The 15,377-nt window shown below is 36.9% G+C and overlaps 1 pseudogene; it reads left to right on the top strand.

Annotated features, from left to right (window-relative positions):
* Window positions 1–12,115: 12,115 nt before the first annotated feature.
* LOC141418526 (large ribosomal subunit protein eL22 pseudogene) lies at window positions 12,116–13,557 on the top strand (annotated as a pseudogene).
* Window positions 13,558–15,377: the final 1,820 nt, after the last annotated feature.

Below are 15,377 nucleotides of genomic sequence, written 5' to 3'. Positions count from 1 at the left end.
CCTGGACTCCTAAACTTGGTAGTGGACCTGGCTCTGTGAATACAAGGAGAGAATGCATAAAAGTTCTAATGTGGGGGAGGGACAGAGATGAAGGGGCAGGATTTCCCCTAAAACATAGTGGTGTCATGGTGACTTCATCCCAAAATCAGGTATGTTCATATCTGTGACCTCATATTTGGGCCATGTACAGGAACTGATATGCTAAGTCATTCAACCCACGTGGTATGGTATACCAGTTATATCAGCTCTTTGCCAAACAGTAAAGGATAAAAATAAACTTTAATCTTTGGCTGTTTTTAACTAGGATCTCTGCTTTTATAAAGACAAAAGTGTATGTGTGCATCCCTGATATCCAGACCTGATGTCACATGTGAAGACCCAAATGACACTCCCTGACCCCATACCATCCTTTGGAGAGTTAGTATATTGTTGTTTTGCTTTGTGGGTCTCATAGTGGGAAAAATTGATTGGCATTATAGTTTGCATAATTGTTCTCTGTGTTTCTCTTGCATGTGCCTCTACTGTTGCTGTGGACTCTGCTATCAGCTGAATAAATAGCTTCATGGCATGAACCTCCACAATGCAAAAACCCCACACAGGCACAGGCTCAGGGTACATTGTGTCAGAAAGGGTCATATGGCATTTTAGGAATTGGTTGACTTGACTACAGACAGGTATCTTGAATCATAACCAGAACGACTGCCTTTGAGTACCCTTGATCTGGTTTTCCTGCACAATTTGCAGGTACACTATAAAGAAACAAAACTGTGTGGTGCTTTAGAACCTCAGCAGTGTGCCTGACTTCCTCAATACTGACTTTGGAGAAATCAGGAACCTTCCAGCTTGGAATAAGTCACTTTTGTTCTGAGTACTTTGTAAGCACACTAATTCTGACCAAATCATAGGTACCCACCTGGTCTTACTGCCATTAGGACCGTGCTCCTGCCTGTTAAGCCCCAGAAAATTGCTTTTGGGCAGTCCTGGAAGTCTGCCTTGTTCTTTGGTCTCACAACACTTCAGGTTCAATTATCATACCCTGGGAGAAGATTGCTCTGAGACACTAAGCAAAACTGTCAAGAAGGTGTTTTTCTACTACAAGTATTACAAAAAGACAATTCTGGTATTTCTGAAAGCTTATTATCCTCCTCAGAATGTAGGAGATTATATATTATATCTCTGCTGATTTCACACTGATAGCTAGGAGGAAATGTATGTTCCTTTCTTGTTTCCAATTACTGCCCTGCCCTGTCTTTAATAGCTGCATTCTCCATTCATCTTTTTGATGACTTGTAATTTGAATGACTAAACAGTACCACTCAGACACATTTTCCTTGTAAAATATGTTGGTTTTTAAATTACACATGTCTGTAGAAGGCTGAATAACCCTTGAAAAATGTTTATTAGCGTTAAGATTTCACAGGGTCAGCCCAACAATGGAAATCATGCCACCGTATACTTAGGAAGGAAATACTTTGTACTGTCATTGTCCAATAGACTAATTGAAACTTAGTTTTCATGTGAAACCTTATTAAATACTTTTAAGCAACTTGAGTAGACAAATTATTTTTTAAAAATTTGTTGGCTGGTCCTTGTTTCTATTCTCATTGCCTTTGGCCACATAACACTAAAAGAGAAATGATACTGCACATTGGAAGACTGTGTCCATTATTGTTTGATTAATTTTGGTAAGTGATTGAATAAATCATGGTCCATTCTCCTAATGGCAGATCAAATGTACAAAAATATTGCAGACAATAGAAAATATTATAGATTCAGAAAAAGTAGGCATCTGAATAATGGGGTAGAATGCTTTTGTTACTTGACTTATGTAAATTTTACTGTGATTGTGCAGATGTATGAATTTTAAACTTACAATAAAGGAAATGTATTACTTGTGACATACTGTGGTATATTATGAACTGACTCCCTCCAGCTATGTGACTGACATTCACTTGTTCTCTTCCTAGGACTTACAACTTGGGCTTTGAGGATAGTCATTATCCCAGATTTACCAGCCAGATGACAGTAAACCTGATATGGTGGTTAAGATATGAGCTGAAAAGTAGAATGCACATTATTTAATGTTTGGTGTTTGTCCTGACATCCCACCAAGACACATTCTGTCTTGTAGCATAGTGAACTCCTGACTTTGAACTTGAGGCTGCAGGATGAGACTTTGTTTCTTACTCCTGCTACCAGATTTCTCTGGGACCATCGCTTATCAATTATGACCACCACCCTGCTCAGCCATCTCCTCTTTGAAGATGCTTAGGTCAACAACTCCGCCTGTATCCCCTTTCTCTAAGCACAGGTTAATGTAGGAATCTGGCTGTCGTCCTCACTGAGCCCGGAGTAATGGTGCCTTGCTCCTCTCACAGCTGGAGAGTGAGTGAGTGAGTGAGTGAGGTGCTTAATAATGCCCGCCATTTCACCCAGAGCAAACTTGTGAATTCCTATTATTTTTTTCATCAAATGCCTTTCTTTCCCAGGTACAACTTGCTAAAGTACTCTAACTTTCTATCTTAAATTAGTTTTAAAATCACATCAAGTTTAAAAATAATACATAGTTATAATAGACCATTCATATAACTTCTATTATTTAATTATATACCCTCACCACATTGTAAAGCCAGTGTATTTATTTGATAATTAGTATTAAATCTGCTGTATATCTTATTGAGATTTTACCAGTCTTGGCATTCACTTTTTAAAATTTTTCTTCCTTACTTCCTCTTTTTCTTTCTTTCCTTCTTCCTTCCTTCCTTCCTTCATTCTTTTCTTCCTCTCTTTCTTTCTTTCCCTTCCTTCCTTCCTTTCCTTTCTTTTCTTTCTTGGTGCTGGAGTTTGAACACTGAGCCTCCCACTTACAAGGCAGGTTTCCTGCCACTGATCCATGCTTGCATCTCTTTTTAGATTATTTTAGAGTTGACCTTGAACCATTATCTTCCAAATCTCTGCCACCCTAGTAGTTGGGATTACAGACATGAGCCACTGCACTCAGCCATGGCATTCACCACTGTTATGTTTGGTTCTGTGAACATTTACCATATGTGTGCAGATTTGAGTGGTGATCACCACAGTCTGAATGCATACTTGTCCATCACCATGACAAACTCGTTTAAAACCCATACCCATTGCACATAGCACCTGGCAAGCAAGCAATGGTCTCTACTTCATTACTACAAGTAAAGGAATTGTGCAGTCTAACCTTGCAACTTCTGATCTTTTGTGATTGATATATTTCATTCAGCATGATGCCACCTAAGTTGGAAACCTATAGTTTTTGAGATTTATATCAATAGCTCATTCCTTGCTATTGCAAGATAGAATTCCGTGGTGCAAATGCCATAGTTTGTTCATCCATTCACCCACTGAAGGTTGTAGGTTTGCTTCTCATGTGAGACTGTTACAAATAATAGTCATGTAAACACTCATGCACAACTCTTCGTGTGCAGGTGTATATTTACATTTACTGGAATAAGTGCTTTGGATAGAAATTACCAGGTCTTGTGGCAAGCATTTGTTTGAGAAGAAACAGACTCTTTTCACAATGCGTAGTACCACCTTGTTATCATCCCACAAGCAGCTTGTGAGGAACCTAGCCATGGTCCACCCTCCCCAGCATTTAGGATTGTCAGGATTTTTTACTTCAGCCGTTCTAATCGACGTGCAATGGGTTGTGATTTCAGGTTTAATTACTCCTTACAGGCACTAGTTTGTATGCTGGCTGGTGAAATGGCTTTTCCATGTCTCTTGCCCAAATTCTCATTACATTTGTTTCCTCGCTATTGAATTTAAAAGTTTGCAAATTGTTGCCCTAGTCTGTGACAGGTTTTTCATCCTCTTCACCAGATCAGCTGTAGAGAAACAGAAAATAACATCAGTGCTTTTATGAAGTCCAAAATCTTCATTTTCCTTTCATAGATTGTGTCTTTTGTGGAATGTCTTCGAATGTTGCTTCTAATCCCAAAGCACAAACATTGTCCCTTACACTTTACTTCTAAATGTGTTATTGTTTCATGTCTTGGACCCAAAGGATAAACTAACTTTGCGGAACTTTGATTATTTCTAAGCATTTTTCACAAAATGTATAAGCAAGGAGTAGAAACTATAGAAATGAAAATACAGTGAAAAATAAAATAAATCAAACAATATATCTGGGAGTGCAGCTCAAGTGTGAAAGAATGTACCTAGTAAACATTAGCCCTAGCACTCTCAAAAAAAAAAAAAGATATCAAAATCGTAATTGACTCAAATTCTTATTTTACTTTAGTAACTTAAAATGATCATATAGGTATCATGACCTCTGGTAGAAATGACTATAAAGAACTCTTTCTGCCTGAAATTACAAAACTAAAAATTAACTGCATATTTGTGACTTGATCTGGATTTATATAATTTATCTTTCACATTTACTTTAGAATTTCAATGACAAGGGATAGGAAATGGCAACTAAAATGATGTAGTGCTAGGCCAGGTGCAGTGACTCATTCCTGTAATGTAAGCAACTTGGAGTATTGCTGCTTGAAGCTAGCCTAGGCAAAAGGTTAGCGAGATCCCCATCTCAACAAACAAGTCAGGTGTAGTGGTGCCGGTCTATAATCCTAGCTACTAGGGAGGCATAGGCGGTGTAAAACTGACCCAGGCAAAAAGTGAGATATTCTACCCAAAAATCAACTAAAGAAAAAAGGGCTGAGTGAGGGACTAAGGCACTAGAGCACTTGCCTAGCAAAGGCAAGTCTGAGTTTAAACCCCAGTACCAAATAAAAAAACAAAATTATAAAATGAGTGAGTATGTATTATGTACAATAAAGCCCTCCTAGTACAGACCACAATCGCACTTCATCTTCAACACAACCTAAGAATTCGCACTCATTTTTTTTAAATGAGGCAATTAAGTTCCAGAGCAATTAAATAAAATTGTGAAGAGAGTCAGTAAGCACCATCATCACCATTTTAAATGAGTTTTGCATCATTCTTGGATCCTCTGCTGTTTAATACATTAGATCATTTAAACAGGGTGAAATGATGTCATCGCCAATCACACCAGATAACTGGAGACAATGCAGAAAGGAAAGTCACTTACTGTTGACATCATTGCTCTACCTTCTTTAGTTGGTTACTTGCTTAAGAAAACCAACCAATCACTTGAGAACTGGAGTTTTAAGTTTTAGTTATGGGCTGGGAGTGTGGCTCAAGTGATACAGCACTTGCCTAGTGAGCATGAGGTCCTGGATTCAATCCCCAGTGCTGACGAAAGAAAGGAGGGAGAAAGAGCGAAAAAGAGCCTTACAAAAACAGATAACAAAGACAGTACAATAAACAGGAAAAAGTTGAACAGTAACCCATAAAAGCAGGTACAAAATGAATCAGCACATGAATCATGTTTAAGATTGTTGGTTAACATTAACAGAAGCAAAGACAAAAACCACTTGATCATCTCAATAGATGCAGAAAAAGCCTTTGATAAGATCCAACATCATTTCATGATAAAAGCTCTAAGAAAACTAGGAATAGAAGGAAAGTACCTCAACATTATAAAAGCTATATATGACAAACCTACAGCCAGCATTATACTTAACGGAGAGAAATTAAAACCATTCCCTCTAAAATCAGGAACCAGACAAGGATGCCCACTATCTCCACTCCTATTCAACATAGTACTGGAATTCCTAGCCAGAGCAATTAGGCAAGAAGAAGGAATAAAAGGAATACAAATAGGTAAAGAAACTGTCAAAATATCCCTATTTGCAGACGACATGATCCTATACCTTAAAGACCCAAAAAACTCTACTCAGAAGCTTCTAGACATCATCAATAGCTATAGCAAGGTAGCAGGATATAAAATCAACATAGAAAAATCATTAGCACTTCTATACACTAACAATGAGCAAACAGAAAAAGAATGTATGAAAACAATTCCATTTACAATAGCCTCAAAAAAAATCAAATACCTAGGTGTAAACCTAACAAAAGATGTGAAAGACCTCTACAAGGAAAACTATACACTTCTGAAGAAAGAGATTGAGGAAGACTATCGAAAGTGGAGAGATCTCCCATGCTCATGGATTGGTAGAATCAACATAGTAAAAATGTCGATAATCCCCAAAGTAATCTACATGTTTAATGCAATTCCCATCAAAATTCCAATGACATTCATTAAAGAGATTGACAAATCTACTGTGAAATTTACATGGAAACACAAGAGGCCACGAATAGCCAAGGCAATACTCAGTCAAAAGAACAATGCAGGAGGTATCACAATACCTGACTTCAAACTATATTACAAAGCAATAACAATAAAAACAGCATGGTACTGGCACAAAAACAGACATGAAGACCAGAGGAACAGAATAGAGGATCCAGATATGAAGCCACACAACTATGAGCAACTTATCTTTGACAAAGGAGCTAAAAATATACGATGGAGAAATAGCAGCCTCTTCAACAAAAACTGCTGGGAAAACTGGTTAGCAGTCTGCAAAAAACTGAAACTAGATCCATGTATATCACCCTATACCAAGATTAACTCAAAATGGATCAAGGATCTTAATATCAGACCCCAAACTCTTAAATTGATACAAGAAAGAGTAGGAAATACTCTGGAGTTAGTAGGTATAGGTAAGAACTTTCTCAATGAAAACCCAGCAGCACAGCAACTAAGAGATGGCATAGATAAATGGGACCTCATAAAACTAAAAAGCTTCTGTTCATCAAAAGAAATGGTCTCTAAACTGAAGAGAACACCCACAGAGTGGGAGAAAATATTTGCCAATTATACATCAGACAAAGGACTGATAACCAGAATATACAGGGAACTTAAAAAACTAAATTCTCCCAAAACTAATGAACCAATAAAGAAATGGGCATGTGAACTAAACAGAACTTTCTCAAAAGAAGAAATTCAAATGGCCAGAAAACACATGAAAAAATGCTCACCATCTCTAGCAATAAAGGAAATGCAAATTAAAACCACACTAAGATTCCACCTCACCCCTGTTAGAATAGCCATCATCAGCAACACCACCAACAACAGGTGTTGGCGAGGATGCGGGGAAAAAGGAACCCTCTTACACTGTTGGTGGGAATGTAGACTAGTACAACCACTCTGGAAAAAAATTTGGAGGCTACTTAAAAAGCTAAACATTGATCTACCATTTGATCCAGCAATACCACTCTTGGGGATATACCCAAAAGACCGTGACACAGGTTACTCCAGAGGCACCTGCATACCCATGTTTATTGTGGCACTATTCACAATAGCCAAGTTATGGAAACAGCCAAGATGCCCCAGCACTGACGAATGGATTAAGAAAATGTGGTATCTATACACAATGGAATTTTATGCAGCCATGAAGAAGAACGAAATGTTATCATTCGCTGGTAAATGGATGGAATTGGAGAACATCATTCTGAGTGAGGTTAGCCTGGCCCAAAAGACCAAAAATCGTATGTTCTCCCTCATATGTGGACATTAGATCAAGGGCAAACACAACAAGGGGATTGGACTTTGAGTACATGATAAAAGCGAGAGCACACAAGGGAGGGGTGAGGATAAGTAAGACACCTAAAAAACTAGCTAGCATTTGTTGCCCTTAATGCAGAGAAACTAAAGCAGATACCTTACAGCAACTGAGGCCAATAGGAAAAGGGGACCAGGAACTAGAGAAAAGGTTAGATCAAAAAGAATTAACCTAGAAGGTAACACCCACGCACAGGAAATCAATGTGAGTCAATGCCCTGTATAGCTATCCTTATGTCAACCAGCAAAAACCCTTGTTCCTTCCTATTATTGCTTATACTCTCTCTTCAACAAAATTAGAGATAAGGGCAAAATAGTTTCTGCTGGGTATTGAGGGGGGGGAGCGGGAGGGGGTGGAGTGGGTGGTAAGGGAGGGGGTGGGGGCAGGGGGGAGAAATGAACCAAGCCTTGTATGCACATATGAATAATAAAAGAAAAGAAAAAAAAAGATTGTTGGTTATTAAGAAAACCAGAATTCAGCCAAAATGAGATAGTACTCCGTAGATTCTAGAAAAGCTTAAATGGAAAAGGTTGACAAAACCAAGTGACTGTGGGATGTAGAAACTTCAGAAAGTGATGTGGTAGCGTCTCACGGGGTAATCTCTGCATGCAACAATGATTATCTTTCTGAGGAAAGATGAAATCATTCCTTGAAGACTTGTGAGTCGTCATAACAGCTTTGTTCTTTTTAATTTAGACCTGCCAACCATCCATATGTCATCACGTGGAGAAAGGCTAAGCAAATATGGCACACTCTCACCATGGAATCTACTGAGCAAGAAAAAGGGGCAAGCTATCAATATTTATGAGGACATGGATGAATTGCTAAAACTACAGCTGAGTACTAGAATCCAGAAGGAAATAGTGCAGGTTCTGTATTTTTAATTTACTAGAAATAAAATATTTTTCATAAGAGAGTGAATCATTGTTTTCTGAGAGCCAGGGTAAAGGAGGAATTGTCCATGTGAACCATACAGGAAGCTGCACAAAAGAACAAAGTGTTCAAAATTTTCATGGTTGTGGTAATGGTTGTACCACAGTAGACTTCTGTCAAATGCATTAAACGGCACGTTTAAAATGGATGTATTTTATTTCATTCAGATCAGAAAATTAGTCCTCATTAAGACTGATTTAAAATACATCAGACAAATGGAATTTTTTTATGGACTAGTGCAGTTTCTAGTAAGTTTGAAAGATGGTTGGTAACGATGGGACCTGAGCAAAGTCTCAGCAGAGCAGAAGCAGAAGTCCACACTCAAGACAGCTGGAAGTTTAAACACAGGAGAAATGGAATTATTTTTGCACGGCTTTCTTTTCAGTTTTCCTCCAAGAATAAAGATAGAAATAAGAAGGACATGAAAAGAACACTGCTGAAACTGGAACACATAGTGACCAGAGAACTGTTCACTCACTGGTAATACCAGGTCTCCAGAAGGAAAAAATTGGAAGTCATTGAGCTGAATTAACAATAAAAAAATCATGAAGGAAACTTTTTGGGCTGTCCGATTCTCACATTCACTGAATGTGGATCTTCACAACAATAATTAACTTCTCTTTGATTCATTCAGTTTTCACAAATTAAATAAAAACATAAAAATAAAAATATGAGGGTCTAAGACTATACTATCCATTTCCTGTATTGATTAAATTAAATCTATGCATCTTGTGGCATAATGACTGGAGATCTTTAATCCAAAATATGTTATAGAATATAACGAAAAAGATAAATACAATGCTAATTAATATTAAAGTGTTTAGGTTTTACTAAGAAAATGAAAGAAAGTGATATAATTTATAATATTTCCTAAACCATAGAATAATACTATTAACCAGAAATCATAGGCTATATTTGACAAAACCCTAGTTGTTATGTATGTTAAAATATTTACTCAAATTCAATGAGGAATTACGTTTGTTGATGTTACAATTTTTTCATGGCACAGAATGAAGAGGGAATGTTTGGAAGAAGGGAAAATATAAAAGCAAACAATTTATTTCAATGAAGATAAGATGAGCAATTATTTTTGTGCCATTAATGTGCTTTAGTATGACCCTAGATGTACACAGATAAGAGGTAGAGCAATCATAAAACAAATGAAAATGTGGAAGATTGGAAGTGAGATGAGAATTTAAGAAAAAAATATGAACAAATGCAAAAAAAACCCCAGCAAAGTAAGAAAAGCAATGACATGGAAAGATTGTTGAAAAAAGCAGAATTGCAAGAACAGAAAGGGAAAGAAAGGAAGGAAGAAGGAGAGAGGGAGGAAGGAAAGGAGGGAGGGAAGGAAGAAAGAAAGGAAAGAAGGAAGGAAGGAAGGAAATAAGGAAAGAAAGAAAGAAAGGAAAGAAAAGAAAAGAGTTTTCCTTGCCTTAGAGTACTTCTCACAGAACTCATCCCTCTGTTGGAGGCAGACTGAGGGAGAGAAAGAGAGTGACCAAGAGAGAAAAAAAGAGGGGAAGAGAGAGTTCCATGAGGACGAATGGGAGCAAAGATTTAGAAATGCAGGACTAACCAGACAGGATTCAAATGCCCCATGTTCTACAACAATTGCTACAAAGTAAAATGAGATTCTTCTGAAGTTCTTCAGAAGAAAAAGGGGACAATGTCACCAAGCTTGGGTGACTGAGAGTGACACGAAAGGACATATCAGGAGGAAGGAGATCGAGGGAGCCCATGAAAGACTAGAAAATCAACTCACTGAGAAAAGCTTTTTGTAAAGAAACATGAATTCTATTTTTTAAAATAAAGTTACATATGGCTAATCAACAAACACAGACCCAATGGCTGGACCCTCGCCTGGCTGCTGCACTGGCTGCTCCCCTTCCTCTTTTGGGCCTCACTGCATGAAGGCTGCTGCACCATGTAGGCAGAGGTTCACGGCAGGAGGACCTGAGCAGTTGCTTGAATGTTCACAACTTATTTGAACCTCAAGATTCATCCAATCGTCTACTCTCATGTATTCTGCAAAACCAAAAATTACTAGAACACAGTTATGAACAACAAATTTTTGGGCATATGCTGAAAATATGGGGAGAAGAAAACAGATTTTTTTAAAAAGTGCAACTTACCTAAATAAATTATATTTTTAATAATTAAATCATACCTTTTATACACCATGAAGTCAAAGGGTTTTAATATTAACATATGACAAAACCATTTTTGCCAATGGTTTTCCAAATTGCATTTTTCAGAATGCAATATGTTTGTTGACAAATATTATACTAAATCTATAATTGTAAAAGTTTATTTGGTCTAGGCATGGAGGCACACACTTATAATTGCAGATGCTTAGAGGTCCTAAGGAGGAGGACAGAAGTCTGAGGCCAGCCTCAGGCAAAATGTGTGAGACCCTATTAAAAAATAAATAAAGCAGAAAAATATTGGGCCCACGGCACAAATGGTAGAGCATTGGCTGGCATGCTTAAGGCCCTGAATTCAAACCCCAGTACCACCAAATAATTTTTTTTCCTTGACTAAGAATCATAAACCTTCCCATTGGCAGATTTAATCAGTGTTTTAAGTAGAAGTTTCCTCCAAGTTTAAATCCATAGCAACAGCTTTCTTCTGGATTTCTCACCCCAAACACTGATTTTTCCACATTATCCTGACTTGTGAGCAGCCACAGAGTCTCAAAGTGGCAAGGAACCATCCACAGTGGACTATGGAGGTGGAGCTGTGTACTCGATGACACAAGGAGGGACTGTGTGAGGTATTTCTATGCTGGTATTTCCATGCTGGTATGTGGAGAGCATATGTTACTTTTTATTTTGGGGGAGCTGTACTGAGATTGATGTCACCATTTTCTGATAATGTAACTATATTTATTGCTTTACATGCCTATTTAAAATCATGATTCAGAATTGTGCTTATGCATGACTCTTTGTGCTTGTCTGTCTCTAGAATTCTTAATTGTAGAGGTATTTTAACCTCTTGCAGATGTTGTCATTTTCTTTCCAAATGCTGAACATATTTCACTTCCACCAAGAATGAGTGAGGGAATTGTAACACAGACTTCTCCAAAGCTACATTTTATATTTTAGGCAGATCTTTTTTGTGTGTATCTCTCTGACAACTACTTAGAGCATATGCCTCTCTTATTTCCAGAGATCATTTTTTTATTTTTATATACTGGCTTTTTAGCCTTTGTATATTGTAGGTGTTGTAAAGATTTCCTACTCTGTAATTTTGGTTTTCATATTTGTAGTTCATGTTATTGGACAGAAAGTTATTTTGTGGGAAAAACAGATAGTCCTGACTGGTTATATAATGTACTTCTATGAAAATGTTTCTCCTTATGGCTTTCTTTTTGGTTTAAAATATCCAAAAGTTTAAAAAAAGTAGTTCTGTTATATATACTGTTCCATATGCTATGAGTATACAGTACAAGAAGAGCGTTCTTAAACTCAAGGACTTAAATACTGTAGGTGACAACAGACGGACTCCAAGACATTCCCCTGTCCTAATTCCAGGGCCTGTGAATAGGTTACCTTAAACCCAGAAGCATTACAGTCCTGCTGACATATCATTATTAACTCAGTAAAGCCTATTTCACATTTATAACTTTCTAAACTGTCAGTAAATTATATTTATTAGTTCTTGTATGTCACTGACGTGAGGAGTTGCTAAGCCATTACTTTTCTAACTTTTGCTATTTCTATGACTACTTTAGCAAGTGTATATGTTTAGCACTAACTGCACTAATAGAACATAATGAATATACTAAGTAGAAAACTAGTGCAAAGGATATTACTAGGAAATGAAGCATACTAAGATAGGCAAACTAGTACTTAATCTCAATAGGTATGTGTTGAAGAAGAAAATGGATAGCTATTTCCTGGGCTAAACTGTATAGAAGCCAGTCGCTAGCTACTCCAGCAGAAAAGGAGAGTGAGGCTTTTGCAAACAACCAAGCAATAGGAATATTAGCATCAATTCTTCAGCTTGATAATGTGATTAAGAAACATCTAAGGAAAAACGGAATCAGATAAAGAGTAATATGAAGTTACTATGCTTTGTGTGTTCTACTCAAGAGATTAAAACATCTTTACCACTTGGTACATAAGAATCTGATTTCTTTGAAAACATCTGTATAATAAAAGTTCTCATAAAAGCAACCAATCATAGACTTAGAGAAAATGTTTATAACATGTGCTGCATTTAAAAATTTTTATCTGCAATAAGTCAACATGCTCAAAAGAGGAAAAGAAATAAAAGCAAAGGAAACAATAGTAGATGAGAAAGATGACAACTTTTGTAAATGAGTGGACATGCTACTGAAGGATTATACTTGATCAATACTTATATAAAAAATTCTCAACCTTACCTCTATTACTAATTTTAAACGTAAAACTAATCTTTAATTTGATGCTCAATACCGCTCTAAGTTGAGAGAGGGGAAGTTTGTATTATGTCTAAAAACTAAGTGCCCAGTGTCTTTGTTGAGACACCAGAGGTTAAAATTGTAGAAGGTGACATCACTTCTGCGAATGCTCATTAATTGAAATCTGTGAAGACTAGAAAGATAAAATTAATCTTGTAATTACCCATGATTAAAAAAACCACCTCAAGTACCATACCCAGCCTTTGCATTGGCATACTGTGCCCACTTCCCTTTCTTCCTCTCTGCGGCCATGGTGCCTGTGTGAAAAGGCTTGTGGCAAGGGGAACAAAACAAAAGAAGCAGTTTCTGAAGTTCACCCTTCACTGCACTCACCCTGTGGGAGATGCAATCATGGATGCTACCAATTTTGAGCAGTTTCCCCAAGAGAGAATCAAAGCAAATGGGAAAGCTGGGAATCTTGGTGGAGGTGTTGTAACCTTTGAAAGGAGCAAGAGCAAGATCACTGTACCTTCTGAGGTGCCTTTTTCAAAAAGGTATTTGAAATATCTCACCAAAAAATATCTGAAGAAGAATAATCTATGTGATTGGTTGTGAGTAGTTGATAACAGAAAAGAGAGTTATGAGTTGTGATAGTTCCAGATTAACCGGAAAGAAGAGGAGGAGGAAGATGAGAATTAAAATTCGCTTATCTCGAGTATTTTCTATGAGTGTTTGAATAAAATTTTGAACCAAAAAAAAAAAATACTATACCTAAAGTTCTGATATTTAGGATTGAACAGAAAGTTGAAGCTCAGATTTCATCAGCAATATTTCCCTTGCATTTTTGACTCTCATTGTAGAAAGGGTGTACAACAGTAATATTTGGAGTATGTTTTTTTATTTTTTTAATTCCTTTATTTACATGTGCATATATTATTTGAGCCATTCCTCCCTCCTGCCTCCTGCCCTCACTTCCAGGCAGAAACTGTCCTGCCTTTATCTCTAATTTTGTGGAAGAGAAGACATAAGCATAATAAGAAAGACAAAGCATTTTTGCTAGTTGAGATAAAGATAGCTATAAAGAGACGTTCCTAGCATTGCTTCCATGTACAAATGTGTTACAACCCAAGCTGATTCATTGCTATCTGACCTCTTCACTAGTTCCTGATCCCCTTCTCATATTGATCTCTGTTGCTTTAAGGTTTCTGTATTATTTCCTCTGGAGTGGGGACATCAAATGCTTTCACATTTTGGGTTTCCTACCTATCCCCATACCTCCCATATGTGCTCTCCCCTTGTCATGTGACCCAAGTCCAACCACATTGCTGCATTTGCCCTAGATCTAAAGTCCACATATGAGGGAGAACATACGATTTTTGGTCTTCTGAGCCTGGCTAACCTCGCTCAGGATGATGTTCTCCAGTTCCATCCATTTACCTGCAAATGATAAGATTTCATTCTTCTTCATGGCTGAGTAAAATTCCATTGTGTATAAATACCAAATTTTCTTGATCCATTCGTCAGTAGTGGGGCATCTTGGTTGTTTCCATAACTTGGCTATTGTGAATAGCACTGCAATAAACATGGGTGTGCAGGTGCCTCTGGAGTAACCTGAGTCGCATTCCTTTGGGTATATCCCCAAGAGTGGTATTGCTGGATCGTATGGAAGATCTATGTTTAGATTTTTAAGAAGCCTCCAAATTTTTTTCCAGAGTGGTCGCACTAGCTTGTATTCCCACCAGCAGTGTATGAGGGTTCCTTTTTCCCCACATCCTCACCAACACCTGTTGTTGGTGGTGTTGCTGATGATGGCTATTCTAACAGGGGTGAGGTGGAATCTTAGTGTGGTTTTGATTTGCATTTCCTTTATTGCTTTATGGAATATGTTTAAGAAGGCACGTTTAAAATTTATGAATAGATATTTCCATTGTAGAATATTTCTATTGACAATAAGATATTTCCATTGTAGAATATTTCTATTGACAATAAAAATTATTGCACTTATCCCTGTTGAATAATTTCAATGTGAATTCTGTTTTTCTGGATGATACTGGATTCAGGGAGGACAAGAAAATTGTCCAATTATATCTTTGTTTAGCTGAGATTCTAAGAAAAGACTCTAAGGAAGATTCTTTAAAAAAATAAAGTTTTCTATTCTAGAAACGTTATAGCTACTAAGCTAAGCTGATTACATTGGTTATATAATTTTTTCCATTAATATATTCAAGAAGCTGTTGATGGTGACATAGATGTGTATGCTATTTAAAGTAGTTTATATCACTATATTTTTCATAAATGTTATAACCTTTAATACTAGAAATACAGGACTATAACTGAAAGTTGAAGATATTATAGAAGATAGATAGATATAGATAGATAGATACATAGATACATAGATGGATATATAGATAAAAATGTTAGTTCAAAGAATTAAAGGATTTGAATGCCTAATATTTAAATCTCTGGAAATTTAGTCTTTTTCAAATACTGAGTTCACCTTTCCTTACTTTTGATTTTTTATTTTACAAGATCAA

Source organism: Castor canadensis, chromosome 17, assembly GCF_047511655.1.
Source record: "Castor canadensis chromosome 17, mCasCan1.hap1v2, whole genome shotgun sequence".
Classification (NCBI taxonomy): Eukaryota; Metazoa; Chordata; class Mammalia; order Rodentia; family Castoridae; genus Castor; species Castor canadensis.
Note: the sequence above shows the minus strand (reverse complement) of the source record. Positions and strands in the feature narration are given on the sequence as shown.